The sequence below is a fragment of the Lytechinus pictus genome, chromosome 14, assembly GCF_037042905.1.
Source record: "Lytechinus pictus isolate F3 Inbred chromosome 14, Lp3.0, whole genome shotgun sequence".
In the NCBI taxonomy this organism is placed as follows: domain Eukaryota; kingdom Metazoa; phylum Echinodermata; class Echinoidea; order Temnopleuroida; family Toxopneustidae; genus Lytechinus; species Lytechinus pictus.
This window is the reverse complement of record NC_087258.1, coordinates 12,725,361-12,742,961: the sequence shown is the minus strand read 5'-3', so window position 1 is coordinate 12,742,961 and position 17,601 is coordinate 12,725,361.

Below are 17,601 nucleotides of genomic sequence, written 5' to 3'. Positions count from 1 at the left end.
GCCCTCTCACACACACACAGACTCTCATATACACACAATGTCATTTTGCCATTTATCATCACTCCAACTCAACACAATTAGCTTCACAAACTTAGAAACAATTTCGACAGTCACATCGGCAGCATAGAAGCAATTAAAGTGCGCGGTAAAAAATAGAACGGGTTCTCTAGTAGGTCCATGATTATTCGAAAGTTTCAATCACTTTAAAATCCTTGCAACTCTTTTCCACATCCATCAAATCGAAATCGTTTCCGGAAAAGTTATAATCAGGGCAACCTTGCAAGATTTAATCCCGACTTGGTTGCTTCGGTTCGTCGGAGGGCATGGAGGGCATCTAATTCATGTAATTGGTCTTCTCTGCGTTTAATCCCTAATTCTTTCACACGATCGACTTCAATTCAACATGTGAGTTTTTAGCAATTACATAATGTTCCAAAGTCATCTGCGTTTAATCCCTTTCCAATTTTAACCCTAATCTTTTCATAAACACAAACAGGTATGTAAAGAGCGTGACGAATACAGCTTGACATGTATTGATGGCAATACTTTCTAAACTTCTAGGTTTTCTTTCACATGATAGACTTCAATTCAACATGATCAGTGTGGTGTTAGGCATAATGTTCTAAAGTCATCTATCATTTGACTGCTAAAAAGTGTCCCCAAATCCTAGTTAAATGGGCACTCCAGCATAAAATTGATATAAGAGCTGAATAAATAAAATAAAATTTAAAGAAGCCCCCAAATCATCCAAATAGGAAAACAGTAATAAAGTTATGGAGGTTTGAAGGGGCACTCCGGCCTAAATATAAATTAAATAGAGTAAAATTCATCGAAAAAGCGATGTAAATTTCTGATTACAAATAATTGAATTATCTAATTTTAAAGTCTAGCCATATTTTGTGAAAACAGTTATATGCACGTCGTCATGAATATTCATTAAGTGATGATGTTATGTCTCAACTTTCCCTTTTCTTATATTACTACAAGAAATAATATTTATTTCATATTTCCATACATGTACGTATGCCATATTTCTTTTCTTTTTTTTATATTTGTATGTTCTATTAAATCATGAAGTCATAATCAAGGTAAAATTACAATATTTACAACTTATTAAGACAGCTCAGATTTATTGTGACAAAAAGCAATATTAACAAAAATAAAGCTTTAAACATAGCATTGTACAGTTCTTACTTGCTGTATGGGTTAACAATTACTTGAAATAGCGAAGAAAATATATCGAACTGTAAGCACATTTATAAATATCTGGGTTACACCTCAAATTTCCATTTATGGAAGTGGATGGAAAGCTTATTTCTCTTTTTGGCTAAGGAGTATTCCAAATCTTTCTGTTTTTTAACAAACAATTTAAAGGCCTGAATGTTTGGTAAAACATCTTTGAATTTACAAATATAAATATTAAGCCAATAAAAATAAATAGAACAAATTCAAAATTGGTCATGCATGGTAAAATTAAGATCCATGCTTTTGTATGCCGTATTTCTCCCTTGTAACATAATGAGTTTGCAACAATTAATATCTTATGCAATATATAAGTTGTCAATCCAATATTTTCATTCATGGTGAACAAAATTTGAAGCAATATAATTTCATATAATAGGATACAAAAAAATAAATGGCTATATATATATATATATGACATCATCAGCTTGCTCATTGGACATTTAAAATGATGTGCATAAAAAAGAGCTGTTTCACCCGAATAATGTAAAGTTTAAAATGTCATACTGTCATAACTTTCTTTATTTCTTGTCCGAATTTGATGACATTTTCAGTGTTTTGTTTGTCTGATTTTCGTTTATTTGTTAAATCATTTTATTTTCAGCTTGGAGTATCTCTTTAAGGTGTTGCATGATTGCAGTGAAACATATGCATGATTTGAAAATGCAACGAGAGATGAAGTCATGTATACACTTTCTGTTTCCTTCTATCATTTTTTTTATATATCCACAAACAAACATCGTTGACCACACTATAATTTGCAAGAAATTCAAGAACGAGAATGTCAACAACGATATCATCATCAACAAAAAAATCAACATCTACTACATTAATTAGTCTATATCAACTCAAATTTCATTTTGATGAATATTACCGGGAGCTCCTCACTATAATTGCTAGGTTGCGTGCATTTCTTAATCCAGTAATTGTCATTTCTTAATCAGAATCACCTGTCTATAAAAAGTTAAAGTTTCACACGATCGAAGGTCGATTGATCGATATAGGCTATCGGTCAACCGAGACACCCGGTAAGAATGGGCAGCCTTAGCATCAAGCCCCATTAAACTTCTAATGAGCCAGTTATAAGGTTTTATTTTAGTATTCCTAAATGGTAGGATTTTTTTCGGATATGTTGAAAGGTAAAGTTGTAAGGCGCCGGTCACTAAAAAAAGCCTTTTGACTATCATCCACGAAACTTTCATTTGATGTGTCCTATATTTGGCAATCACCAATTAAGAAACCTTGATTTTGTTGGATGTTGACCATTTTAATTTAAAGCCTTATTACGTTTTTGTAAATCTAATGTTTTTAATATTCAAAGCTTTAATTAAATGTCAGATGGATAACATGTATATAAATATATAAAGGTTCGATCTGAAATACGATATTTATGGGTAAAACCTAAATCTTATAAAAAAAAGTCGCGATCAAAAAATGTGTATCTTTTATTTTTAGTTACAGAACTATTACTATCATTATTTTATACTAAACTGCCTATATTTCAGCTTCGTTATAAAATGAAAGCTTGATGATTGTTTTTATGTATTATCATAATAAAAACCAGGTTGTTTTGTTTGCTTGAGTTTCTGCATTTATTGAATATACAAAATAAATTTACAATATAGGACATAACAAAGCATATAATCATGTGGCAATTTAACAATAACAGAATTTTGACATACAAGAAAATATGCAGAGGCCAACTATATATCATAAGCAAAAATGCTTGGGAAAGAGCAGCTAAATTTTGTGTGCTACATTTTAATGATTTTTATGGTTTATGATGATTATACGTTTTGAATTGATAGAAATCTTGCATTATAAATAAAATATCAACGAATGTATTACTAAAAAGGGGAAGAGCATCGATTACGTACTTCTACTTGGGGGGGGGGGGGGAGGATAATCGCCCCATTTTCTAGCCGAAATACTTATCAGGTCAGCTTGTCACTGGGATAAATCAATTACCCTAGACATGGCATGACGTTTCGTTTGTTCATGGAATGTGCTCATGATAATCGTCTATAGACTTCTAGGCTACAATAACAATTTTCACAAATCTAGGTTAACAATTTTTCCCGCTGCATTACAAAGGTGGAACAGTCTCTCGAAAATTTTCTTTCAATTAAGTTCGAGAATGGGTTGGAAACAATTTTTGCGTTCAACCGTAGTTTGAATAACCCACTTTTGTCATTTCCATTTGCTTCCCCTCCACCACCTATTTTCTCCTTTTCTCCCCCCTCCCCTTCCCTCTCCCTTTTATTCCTCCTCCCTTTCAACTCTTTCCCCAATCTCTTATTTCGTAACTTTCCTTCTTTTTCTCTTTCCCGAAGGTCTTCATTTGCCTTCCATTTTTTCAAATGCGCTTCCGGCTTCTATCTCATTCTCTTATTTTCCGTTTTCTTACTTTCACTCGTTCCTCTGTTTCATTTGTCCTTAAATGTCATTTAAAGTGGTAAGAATCTTCCTTAATCAATAATTTTTTTAAACAAGTGCACACCAAGTAACCAATAATGCCTATAGCATTTCCATTTATTTGAAAGCAGGATAAAAGAGCATTGCACATTAAATGCCTTGCTCACAGGCATAGGTGCCGCGGCCGGGGATCGAACCCCGGACTTTTTACGTATAGCCAGGCGCCTTAGACCACTCGGCCACGGCACCTCCAATAATAATCAAATGTAATCGAATAATTTATAATAATCAAGATACATCACGAAAAGATAATATATTTCCCTTCTCAAACCCTCACCCTCTTAAAAAAAGGGGGATACCGCAAGACTAACAAGGTGAGAGTTGTGAAAGAAAGCCGAAAGAAAAGAAATTCGCACTTCCCGCACGTGGGAAAAACTGATACCAGCGCCAAAAAATGCACGTTGATCAGAATGCGGAAATGCTGAAGGGGTATTTACTTATTGTTAATAGTATACGGGGTCCAATAATAGCTGAAATGAATGCATACACGCTTATTCACCTGCAGAAGAAATATTCAACTTCTCCTTTTTTTCTCACGACCGTGAGTCACGGTTCAAAGACATACGAGAACTTTGGTATTACTTTACTTTTTTTTACTCGCAAGGTAACTGCTTTTCTTGAATATGTGTGAAAGTAATCGAATATAATCAGAGCAGGTCGTAAGATATTTCACTTTTGTCCCATATCCATTAAGGAAAATGTAAATTTTGCTGTACAAACTTTTTTTTATCGTATACTATTTTGTTGTTTAATAAAAAAAAATAAATAAAAAAAAAACGATAGTATGTATATGGACTGCGTCTAAATGCTGTACATGTAATAAACTCTATTGGCGATTTCAGAATATGATTCCTGATTTTAGTCCAGTATTTGAGCATTATTTACATATCATTTCTATTTTTTTTCCTTTCTGGTATTTCATTATAAGTAAATAATTCGCTTTTTCACTGTTTCTGTTCCTTTTATTTCTTATTTCAATTTTTTCGTTCACCTCTCCTTTCTCTTTCTTATTTACATCTCTCTCTCTCTCCCGCTATCAGTCTCGGTCTCTTTACCCCCCCCCCCTCTCTCTCCTCATGTCTTTAACTTGCTTTCATTCATGTTTATATACCATATTTACTTTATTTCTCTCTTCGACCTTTGTTTCATCTCTCTCTCTCTCTCTTTCTCTCATGTCTTAAACTTTCTGTTATTCATCTTCTACCTCATTTGCTTTATTTCTCTCTTCTGTCATCATTTCTTTTTTCTTTAACTCTCTCTCTCTCTCCATCTCTTACCACCCCATCTCCTTTACGTTCCCACACAATGCATGCCTTGGCCGATGTCCAACGGGAAGGTGACGGAGAGAGTACTTTTTCAATAAACTTCATCCGCGTCAAAATCAGCTTCTCTCAATGAGCTAGGCGCGAAAAGATAGCACTATTTCGTGAACTTTTCTCAGTTTGTCACAACGCCAATAGTGCTGCAGTCACAACCACCATAGCTAACCCAAACCGACCGATGATATGCCATTGGAAATAACGTAATAGCTTTGATCGATATGGAGTCGATTTATTTAAGTGAGACTGCAGCATCAGAATGGAAAGAATCAAATAAGAGATGTGTTAAAAGGTTAAAGGGACACCATACCTGTATCCTAAAATCAATTTTGATGTACAAACTCTAAAAAAGGTTTACCAAATATTGGGTAAAATGGGAACATGCATGTTGGTTGGGTAAAAAGAGACCAAATATGTTGTAAATTTTACGCAATGTTGCGTTGAAATAGCCATGGGGTAAGAAAATACCCAGGAAACATGCATGTTCCCTTTTTACTCTTTGTTTTTAGAGTGCATCTTATAGGTAGGTTTATATCACTGTCTTTTGTTAACTTTTTTTTTTTTAACTTCTGTCACTTTATTTATCATTATTATTACTATATTCATATTAAACTATGTCATGATTAAACATAATTTTTACATCTATATTCATTAAAATCATACTATTATCCTATCAATAGTGTTTTCTAATTATGATTAGAAAGAAATATTTGACATTTTCAGTTTTAAAGTAAAAAAAAAGTTTTTACAATTAATTGACTTAAAACAAATCACAAAGCAAGTAAAATATAGGTTGATAGGTTAATAGAGGGTAACATGCACATAATGCACAGAAGTACAAATGTACAGAAATGACAGATGCACACAATTTCATAAAGTATTTTTCCCCAATTTAACAATTTTGATTAAAAATGTTTTATGCCAATAAAATATATTTTCACTAATACTTCTTCTATAACGCAATCTCTTAGTTTCTTAATTTATTGTAGTAGATTCAGCAAATAAGAAGTTAAAATATTATCAATACTGGCTATTTCCAACATAAAAAAATAATCCGGGAGATCGACGTCTGTGCTTAGATTCGGTTGATTATAAATAATAATACTGTTTAAAATGTTGATGTGACAAGAAAATTATTCTTTCTTTATTGAAGAGTAGTTAATGAATTAATGCTTTCAACTAATGAGAGCAACACACCCCCAACACAACACAAAAACACACACACAATTATATATATATATATATATATATATATATATATATATATATATATATATATATATATATACAGTATGCTATAAAATAAACATGATTAAACGGGAAATGCGTATACAAATTGCTTAACAACAAAATGACGGTTTTACATTCATTCATTTATTCTTTATTTATACAAATTTGGCTTTACAAGATGCAATATTGATGTATTCAAGGAAGTATAATATCACAAATGTGCATAAAATACATTTTGTACATTATTACGTAGCGGTAAATAATTATAAACAATTGTAATTTATTCAATAAGATATTTAATTTGCTTAGTATAAATAAACAAATGAAACATCTAAGTGATTAGAATATTTCAAGTTTGAGTATGTGAAAGGGAAGTGTATGTACGTGAAAGTAGCATCCATTATAAATATAGGTCAAATGCATTTGCATTCAACACACAAAATGAGTGACACAAAATATGCGATTTATGTCTGGCGCTCTTTAAGCGACGATCTTGGCGCTTCAACCCTAACCGACGTACCCCACAAATATCCCAAACTATCAAATTTTCCCAGGAACCTGTTCATAGTTTTAATAAAAATTGTGACCAAGGTGCGTGGGAAACGGAACATTCTCTCTTTCCACGAGCAAGGGAAAAAAAGGTAAGAGAAAAAGGTGTGATTAAGAATAAGAATAGAAAAGGTAAACACTGAACCACGCGACTACATGGCTTGCTAACAAAAGGACGGAGAAATACCCCTAAACCGTCTTCTGTGGTCTAGTCTACATTCGAAGACCAAATTCAATATCACAGCTATCCTAATAATATCCTTATATATATAAATATATATATATATATATATATATAAATATATATATATATAAGATGCTGTTTTATTTGGGGAATAACGTTGCTAGAGGTAGTTTAATTCTTGGGTTAACCAAAAACTACGGAAACAGAATATAAAAAGATGTTAAGGTTAAAGTTAAAGTTTGAAAAACAGAATGATTGTACATGACAGGTGTAATTTTGTTGTATTCATTATTTTGTTGAATACATTGTTTTTTAATCAAAAAGGCACAAAGGGCTTTTAGAATATTAGAAATCAAGGAAAAAAGTATTTGAGTTATTTCCATATTTCATTACATACGTTAGATTTAATGTTTAAATCAAGATTTCATTATTTTGAAATATACAATTCTGCTACAAAATGTTTTTCTGCTTGAAATGAGTGAAAATAAAAAAGAGGGGTTTTCTATAGAAAAATAAGCATATTTGACTAAATATTGATATCAATTGAAGAATTATTTGAATATTATTGTCCTGTGTACAAGGTTAAGTAAACCATTCTACAGAATGGATAATAATATATATGATCAATTTAGCTGATAACGCGATGCACCTGTAGCACGAAATCAAGGGTCTGTATTCTACAAATAGCATTAATTTTCTACCTTTTCTTGATGAATGAAAAGAGGTGATGAGAGTGACAGATTAAACGTCACCTACCGACAATAGAAAATAGGTGTACCAATATGTGACGGCGTGCGACTAGAGAGAGCAACGTGAATGAGAGGGAACATGTGAGAGACAGTGAGTAAGAGGGAGAGAGAGATGGTTGAAGAGAGAGAAAGGGGGGTGTGGTGTATACATCTGTTACTTATAATGACTAATATCTGCGACCACCTTTTAGCGTCATCATAACGAAAGACTTGTGTGTGGGTGTGTGTGTGCGAGAGAGAGTGTGTATGTGGTCATAGCAGGAGGATGTGCGTGTGTGCGAGAGAAGAAGAGAAAAAGAGAGGCAGAAAGAGAGAGACACTGAGAAAGTGGGTTGTGGGTGTGTTATGGTTGGTGTGTGTATTTTTTGTGAGAGAGTTAGAGGGAACTAAAATACAGAGTGTGAGAGAGAAAGTGAGAGAGGGGGATAGACAGAGCATAAGAGGGAGAGAGCGAGTACAGAGTAGATATAAGAGTAAGGGTACCACAGACATCAGATACCCAAAAAGAACGGTGAGAAAGTTTAGAAGATTGGTTTGAAACCACACGTGGGAACCAGAAGACGTTAACTTCGGCAGGTGTCAAGCGCTATAGATTTCATCTTCATTTGATGTTAAAGTATTAGATTTTTAAAGAAATGCAAAGCTGAAATTTTCAAGGTAAAGTGTACATTTCCTTTTTAGAATAAGATAAAACTCAAATAAATGCTTTGAAAAATAAAAATTGATACCTTGCAAGTAAAAGTCTCTTTAATGCATAATTAAACCATTGACCTACAACTGTCTATTATGAAACTTAGAAGATAAGCAATTTAGCTATTGACGTAAAACAAAAATTCCAATCTCTTCATAAAATGCTGTTGGAAAGAAAAATAATTCTAAATATGTTTGGGTAGTGGATGAAATTCACTATTTATATACCTACACCATAAAGTATCGCAATTGATCATAAAATGGTGTGAAAATAAAAGAATATCTATGATTTTATTTGTATGTTCATTGTTGAAAAAATACCCGTTTAAAGCAAATACCATCTGAGGGTAATATCTTACTTACGACCATTTAAAATACATTTAAGAGAATTATACATACAATTCAAAATACAAACCAATCCAAACTCTTATACCTCAAACCTATTTAGTGGACTACATTGGATGATGTAAGTATCTATTCACTTCTCTACTTATCTACTTAAGATATTAATAGATCTCCTCCAAATAGCACAAATTGTAATACATCGATAATTGTGTAAAAGATCACTGAAAATTGAGGTGCAATTTTTCAGCAAAGCTCACTACATTATCCTCTATTCAGTGATCGTATTCCCATGATTGTTGTTGATACTCCTTTACCCATTTAAAGTTGGATTCGAAAAAATTATCACCAATTTTCGCATTAAACGCGACCTCGTGCTTCAATTACGGACAAAGATTGGGATAAACTCTATTTTGATTGAGCTTAATATTTGTAAATCAGCGAACGAGCCTGTCTTGGCATGTGAAAAACTGTTCCAATCAGACATCGTAGGGTGGGTAATAGATCAGGAATGTCAGCGGCGGTAACCGATTCATTAGCTTATTAGCTAACGTTTTTGTTTATACCTGTTACTTTCAACCATTGTTGAGAGAACGAAAAGGTAACCGAACCATTCATTAGGATAGCACAGGACCAGCCTCGTTCTCAAACAGAGCGCCAGCAGGAAACCAATTATCAGCCACCTCAGGTATAATTTGACAGCGCACGGGCTTGAAGGTCCGAGATGGAGAGAACGCCCGATAGCTCGGCCTATAAAAGAAAATAAAAATATGCTTGTAAAGAAAATATATAATACCAACCCAAATTTGTTTTGAGAGAAATACTTGTTTTGGTCTATGTATTATTGTTTATTTGTATGGTAGAGTATTATACAAATATGTATTTTTCTGGATCACGTTGATCTAAATTCAACGCATTCAGCATAACACATATGTGCACTTATTATTAATGATTCAGTTATTCTTAAAGCTAACGTATATATATAATGCTCACTCTTGTGTATTCAAAAGTTAACAGAATTAATTTTTTTAATTTTTTTTTTATTGCAAATGAATTATTTGTCATTTTGAATAATTCAAATAATTTGCATGAAACATTCCCTCATATAAGTAACCCTCTTTGAAAATAATATACTTATGATGAAAATAAAAGTGCCTATTCTTTAAAACAAGAAAATAAGTATTAACTCGGTGGCCAGGACCCTCGGTAAATTCTAATCCCTACTAAATATTGATCGTTAACATTCGTACCTAAACCCGAATTACCTACAAAATCAAGCATTTTGCAATTCAGATTTTCCAATGGCTCCCTTTATTCACTTATATTATTGCGGCGTGTTTTCAGATACCCCCTCAAAATTCCCGAGTCTGCTTCAGCCACTGTTATGAGAATATAGGTCTATACCATGAGAACGTGGTCGTGAATTTGACTCCTGTTTTTATGTATCACCTACCGTGATTGAATTGGCCGAAATGCTGCCGTGTAAGGGTATTCTCAACAAACATTTAGAAAATCGTCATTTTTCTCACGACCGAGTTAAGTGATCGGCTGCTGTGTCAGAAATTTGACTAAGCGGCATCCGGGGATAAGGTCCTGGTGGAATTTTCATAGCTAAGCTGGTGGTTTTATGCTTCGGATCGTCGAGACCTTAGATTAAGATGTTTGTGAAAAGCGAGGGACGAAAGCGAACGAGGGGGAGGCGAGGAGGCGATCGCGTCTTCCATTCTCACCATCCCTTCTACTTTCTCTCGGTTTCCTCCTCCTCTCTCTCCCCCTCTGCCTCCTATCTTTGCACATCCCTCCCCCTCTCTCTCTGTTATTCTTTATCCCCTTTCTTTATGTTCACTTTCCTTCTCTAACCCTATCATGTATTTCTGTGTCCCTTTTCTCTCCCACTCTCATCCTTTTCACTTCATGTTCTTTACGTCTTATCTTTTGTCTCCCTCATAAATGACCCCACCCTCTCTCTCTCTATCTCTCTGTTTTCTCCTTTTCCCCCCTGTATTTTTTTCTCCCTCATCATCTCTTCCTTTCTTTTCATTTCTTAATTTCTTTACATATTTCATCCTTCCAAATCTAATCTCCCCACCCCCCTCTCTCTTCATTACCCCTTCCCCTCAACCCTGTTGATCAGATCTCGGACCTAATAGAGAGCCATGATCAGATTATCATTTTTTGTAGGTCCGGGTTCAACCTACTTGTCAGTGCACCCCTCACCCCAACCCCTCCCCGGCTCGCTCCCCGCTGATCTTCATCCACATTCCATTGAGGAAACATCATCTATTTCATGTCACTGGCAATACGACACTCGTGCGAACATATCGATCTTATTTGCCTTCTCCTTCAGGTATAAGGTGAATGTCAAGTGTTGTGTTTATTTGACCCCAGCGCCATATTTCTGATGCTATCACAAGAAATTATTAAAGGCTATAAGTCAATCCTGAAACAAGTCTGTTTGAAAGCAGAAGATAACCAGTGAGAGGTAAACTCTCGCGTTAAGCCAACCAACTATGTTTCTGATACTTTTGTTATGACTTTTGGTGAACTATTCTTAATTAGTTTTGCTTTAATTATGACAAAGAATATATAGTCTTTATTTTGCTTTAAATGTAAGCAAAATGTTCAACCTTTAAAGTAAGCGAAGTTGTATGGAATGAAAGGACACTGATTAGTGTTGATTTAGGAAGTCATTATTCGGACCACGCCTTTCGTCAAGAAATAAATATCATTGATTTTAAAGGAATTAAATGATGATGGCGATTATTGCAAGAATCAACTAAAATATACTAATTTAATGGGATTAAAAACAGTAACTAGTACTTTTTTAAATTCAATTCAACCTTAATTTCCAAAGGTAAAAGCATTAATACGTTGCTCAAAGTTACGATACAATGGAGGTAGCAACTCTGTACGCATAGCAGGGCAACTTTATACCAGAGTTGGTCCCTCTATCACAGTAATTATTGCAAAGGATTTTGTTTAATTATGTTTTTAAAAGTACGGCGTTCGGTGATTTTCAATATCAATTTTAGATAGTAGGTTCTGAAAAGGAGCGAAGATGACATTTTGTTTCTTCTACGTGTTCTATGTTATCGACCTAAATGCCTGTATTCAGTCAAGGTGATCTGATGTCACCTCATCTATTAATTCGTCGAGTTATTTGCCTTTTTAAAACACATATAATGCTTAGATTATCATCCGTTATTTGTTTTATGATAAAACGGCAATGTATTGATGTAGATGATACAATGCTTGGGACTTGATGCTGATGTGCCGGGGATCAAACACCTGACTTTCAGACGTCCATGTAGTCAGGCAGAGACCACTCGGCCTCGACACCGCTCGAGGTATTGCCGAACTGATGCGCCATCTATCGCCATAGGCATGATATGGATTTAAGAGGCGGATTATTTGATTGATACACTGTTTTTATCTTTTAATTCATACCGTATTGTAAGATTAGTATCGTGAGTGGTATAAGATAGCTGAGTGTTAAGTTTTCAAAATTATATATTGCAAATGGTAAGGAGTGGTGGTTGAAAGGAAACGGAGATATAATTAACAAGGAGAAAAGAAAGAGGTTTACCAGAAATCGCGAGTGAGAGGTAGGTAAATATAGTTAAAAATTTTAAACGAAGAGGGGAAGAAAGAGAGAGGGAAATAATGCATGGAAGAATGTGAGGAGAGAGCGTGTGAGAAAGACAGGAAAGGGAGGATTAAAGATAGAGAAAAGGAGGGGATGAGAGTATAAATTAGAAAAGAGAGGAAGAAAGAGAAAGAAAATGGACAAGAAAAACATGCATTGAATCATAGAGTTCGGCAAATCAAATCTATATAAAAGCCAATATACAAATGGTGAAGATAAATGAAGAGGAGATTGCAAAGTGCAAACCTAGCGGCAAACAATAGCAGCTCGTGATCACGTACCTTCGTCCGCATGAGGGGGTGTGGCTTCGGTGACTGTCTATTATACCAATATCATATACAGATATCATTGCATCAATAACAATGGGATTCACAAACAGCGGTTATGGGCAGACAAATAATCGTTATGACCTCGTTAAGGTGAATAGTCTACCTGATGTCATCAGAAACCAAACGTGTAGAGACTTGTCATTGCCTTAATCTTATCTCTTACCTTTCTGTAAAAAAAACTACATCAAAATAATGTAAAAATAAAACGAATCGAAATTGAATACAATACAATCCAAATACAAACACAAATTATACATTGATTTAAATCAGAGCAATATTTAAATCAAAATAATAGATAAGATCAAAGTGAAGAACGATGAAATTTGATAAAACGAGTTAAACATTAAATAGAAATTGTTTATAAAATAAAATGTAATAAAGAGTACATGACATGAGATAACAAAAAGTCCAGCCCAAGATCAAGTTGATTTGAATGAATAGAGTAAAGTCAAACAAACAAAACACTGAAAATATCATTAAAATCGGACAAAAGTAAGAAAGTTAGATATAATTATTCAAATTTGATTAATTGTTGGCATGGAAAGATAATCGATGTTTCCATACATTCAGTATTTCATACTTTACCATATGAAATTTCTTTTTTTGTTATTATTATTTTAGCATATTTTTAATCAAGAAACTTGTTTTTAAATCACATTAATTAATTGCAACTCAACATGTTTAAAGTGGGGCTAAGAATTGTGAACGTTAGAAACTTTGATATCCCACTTTTCATGTAATAAAGATATCAAGGCATAGAGTGCGAAGTTATAAGTTCCTCCATTTACACACGGCCGTGCTGATAAATCTTATTACTTATAATGTCTCATTTGACATACAATAATTATAATGAAAGTTCCAGTGTTTTATGTTTTTTGTTTGTTTGTATACTTTATTCGAATTAATTTATTATCAAGGTGACTTTGGCTTTTACAAAATGCAGCAAAACTGACATCAGAATTAGATCACAAGTTTTCATCTGTTGTAACAGTATGCAGCAATAGCAATACAGTGGACGTGGCGGTAGTGGTGGTGGCGGTGGTTATGAAGTAATAGCATAATTTCGAGGTGAAACCAAAATCTATTTCTTCTCTTAAAGCAAGGCTTCAAATATCACAATTTTCCATTGCACCTCTGCTCATTTTTAAGAGTTATCCCTTGAAATCAGTATCAACCTGTATCATATTTGCTTTGCGATAAAACAAGTGCTCCAACACGCGTTTCTATCCTGTGAAAAGTCAATACTAACCCCGTGAGAGTTTATTATTTGGCAAACAGAATTATCATTATGCAGACCTATCAATCAAGTGTTTTTGACCGACTTTGAGTGTTAAATCCCACCTTCTATTGTTTAAAAAACTGATAAAGATTGGAAGGTCTCTTGTCTTAAATATTTGATATGTTATTGATATAATTTGTATAGAAGACCTGGGGCCCGTCTTTCAAAGAGTTACGATTGATCCGATCAATCTCAAGTATATGGAAATCCATAAATGTCATAATTTTTTCTTTTGGAAATTTGCTCAACGTCCTTTGAAAACAAAGAGAAGCGTGCTGAATTTTCAAGAAAATAGTTAATGTATGAACATACGTCATTTGTAGAAAATATTTTAAAGCGATCAGTAGTTCAAAACACTTTCGACACTCGTTTGAATCGCAATTGCTGAGATTTCAAACCCGATTTTTTGGCATTTCTTAGACGCGAGTGCAGTTTATAATTTCCCGAATCCTAAACCGTACAAACTTAACTTCATCATTGATGGTATTAACTGGAACAAGCTTACTTCTTGCCATCCTCTTCTTTCTCCATTTCCCTGCACTTTGTTGATCATGGTCATGAGAAAATCAATGATTGTCCTTCTGCGGTCACCAAACCAGGTTTCCAAAAATCTTGATCTTGAAGAAAGGATTTTGTTTCCTCAGAGCTTAAGCCCTAGTTTTATCTCCGATGATCTCTCCTTTACCAATTTGTTTTCTCTAACCCCACACCCGTGTACCCTTCACATAACATCGTTTGATATTTGGCGCTCTAGAAGATTTAGCAGACGACATTGATACCAAACCCGCGCGAATCCCATTTTCTTTCACGATTTCACCGCCCAAATCATCCGACTGTCATCGCGTCGTGTATTGCGGACAAAGACAAATAGGGATGCTGATTTCTGTTTTCTTATTTTACCTTCTTGTAATTTAAAAATGATGTCATCTGTTGAACAATCGGATAAGATCCTAGTCCTTGTTCGATAAATTGCAAAGCGAAGTGGGATGAAATTAAATCCACTTGTTCCAAATTTGAGTGCAGGATTTGCCATGAGAAGTTGTTTATCTAAACGTGCCGCAATTCAAAAGTATTTTCATTCTTTTGAATGATGATATTTCAGTAAATTCCTTGCGATTTCGAAAAAACATTGAACGCTTATCCAAAGCCGGGAACCTAAATCGATGAGGCTTGCTGTAAGCTAGCCAGATGATGTTCGTTATTCAGAAGGCTGGGCTACTCCGAAGGTTCATTATTCCGAAACACGCAACTTGCATGATTTATACCATGCAAGTATGAAAATAATTATATAATAAACTTTGCGAACCTTACTTCATTTTCGATTTAATGAACCTTACTTTTCAGATTCACTAAAACAAAAACCTTTATTAATTTATAAAATAAATGATAACCAACCTCTTTACTAATGAATCTTGATTATCGAATAACGAGTTGTAACCAGCCTACCAATAAGAAAGCTAAAAGTTTTGAGAACAAACAGCTCACAATTTGGTACCTCATACTGATTTGTTTTCAGAAATAAAACCCATTATCATTTATCATGTCACTCATATGATAAACGTTCCTGATCAGTGTAATGCCGGGGTGTAATGTCCAAAATACGTAAAAAAAATGTTGACCGACAAGTTGAATTTATCAGAATCTTGTTTGTCGTATAAATGCAAACAACAATATTAATTTGTTCGATAAAACCATGGACGTTAAATCTCAAGGAGCCATTTACTTCTTTTCGGTTGCTTGCCCATTAGCGTCAAGTTTGGGATAATTAATTGCTTTGGTAGTAATAATATTGTATGAAAATTTTTAGACAAGTTTGACAAAATACAGTATCCATTTTCAGTAGATTGTTAACTTTGGACAAAAAATGCAAACAGATATAGGCCTATCTATGACAGAGGTCCAAAGCAACTAATGGTAAACAGGTAAACACGAGAAACATGCCAAAAAGAAAGGACAATAGCTTACGTTTAAAGACTAATTGGGTACCAGTCTTGGTTAATAATGATGATGGTTACGATGATGAACTCAGTGATAATAAGAAGAAAATGGCTAAAACGTAATAATGAAAAGACTCTAGAAATAATATTTGAAAAAAAAAATTGCTATAAAATATATAATTTTTAGTTCTCTCTTGTCAATGTAATGGAAATGCTTTATTGTTTTGATTAGTTATCTAATCTCCTTTTTTATATGGGATTGTCCCATTGGTGGTCTAACTTAATATGTTCATACTATGGTTAAAAAAAACATTAAACAACAAGAACGAAACATGAGTAAATCATGATTCAGTCATTCACATGATGCTCCCCTCTTTACAAAATCATACGCATAAACAATTTTTTTCTAAAAGAGGTCAAGAGAAAAGACTACAAACACCGTTATGAAATGAAACCAAATGTGATTTGAAGATATTTCACATTTCATCTATTTCCCAATCGTTATCATGACTTTTTGTAAACATTTCTTTGAAACCAAAGTTGTTTCCGTAGCAATAATCGTAATTCCATCTGTTCATCTAAAACTAATACAGGGTAAAATCATTATCACATCATTGTATTTATTTATTATATATACATTTAACCATCAAGCTGTTAGTGTTTATATGTCCTTTTCTCTCTCTCTTTCATTAATTTTTCACGCCCCCTTTCTGTGTATTTTCTCTGCCTATATCTCTTTCTCACTCTCTACCCTTCTGCTTATCTTGCGGCACTTCCTATTGTATAGAGTTTTCAAATAACATTTTCTTAACATAATTTAATTATATAGATGCGTTTTTATAAAATGGTTTGTTATTTTTGTTGTTTATGAAAACGTTTCAATTAATTCGTGTTAATTCATGTAAAGTGTTCAGGCAGTCAATGCACTCTTGAACTTCGTTTTTTTAAGAGAAAAATAATGAAAATACCATTGATGTCAACAATTGCAAAGCGTGGGAAATATTCGTCCAATATTTTTTTTTCTTGCAGAGATTTTTCTTTCATTGTCTTTTCTCATCATTGTCTTCCCCTGTCTTGAAAGAGATCAAATATTCACGGTTTGTGATTTTTCAAATTACAGAGATTCGGTCATGCATGTATTGAGTCAATTTCGTTCAAAATATTTACAGGTTAGTAACATGTTTTCACAGCAGCGTTAACGGGTTCTTCATAACGTGGGAGAACAAAGGTGTGCCGATTATTGTGATTCTTTCGGGGTTGTCTCTATTCCTTTACCTATTCAGATGTCATCCCAGAATTCAACAAAAATGTGTGGGTCTTCCTCGTCATAATTTGTTGAAATGATTACAATAGGAGCAACCACAGAATCTAGCCCCAACTCAGACAGATTTGGTAGCTTGACAATAATTTTCCTGATATCTATCTATATTCAAGACAAGCAAGCTGACGATAACGTGATATTACTTTCTTCTTGTTTTAAACTTGCTATCCAACTAAGACTAATCTCTGAAACGTAATTATATATAAACATAATTTTATATAAACATAATTATATATGTACATAATTATACATATATATATATATATATATATATATATATATATATATATATATATATATATATATATA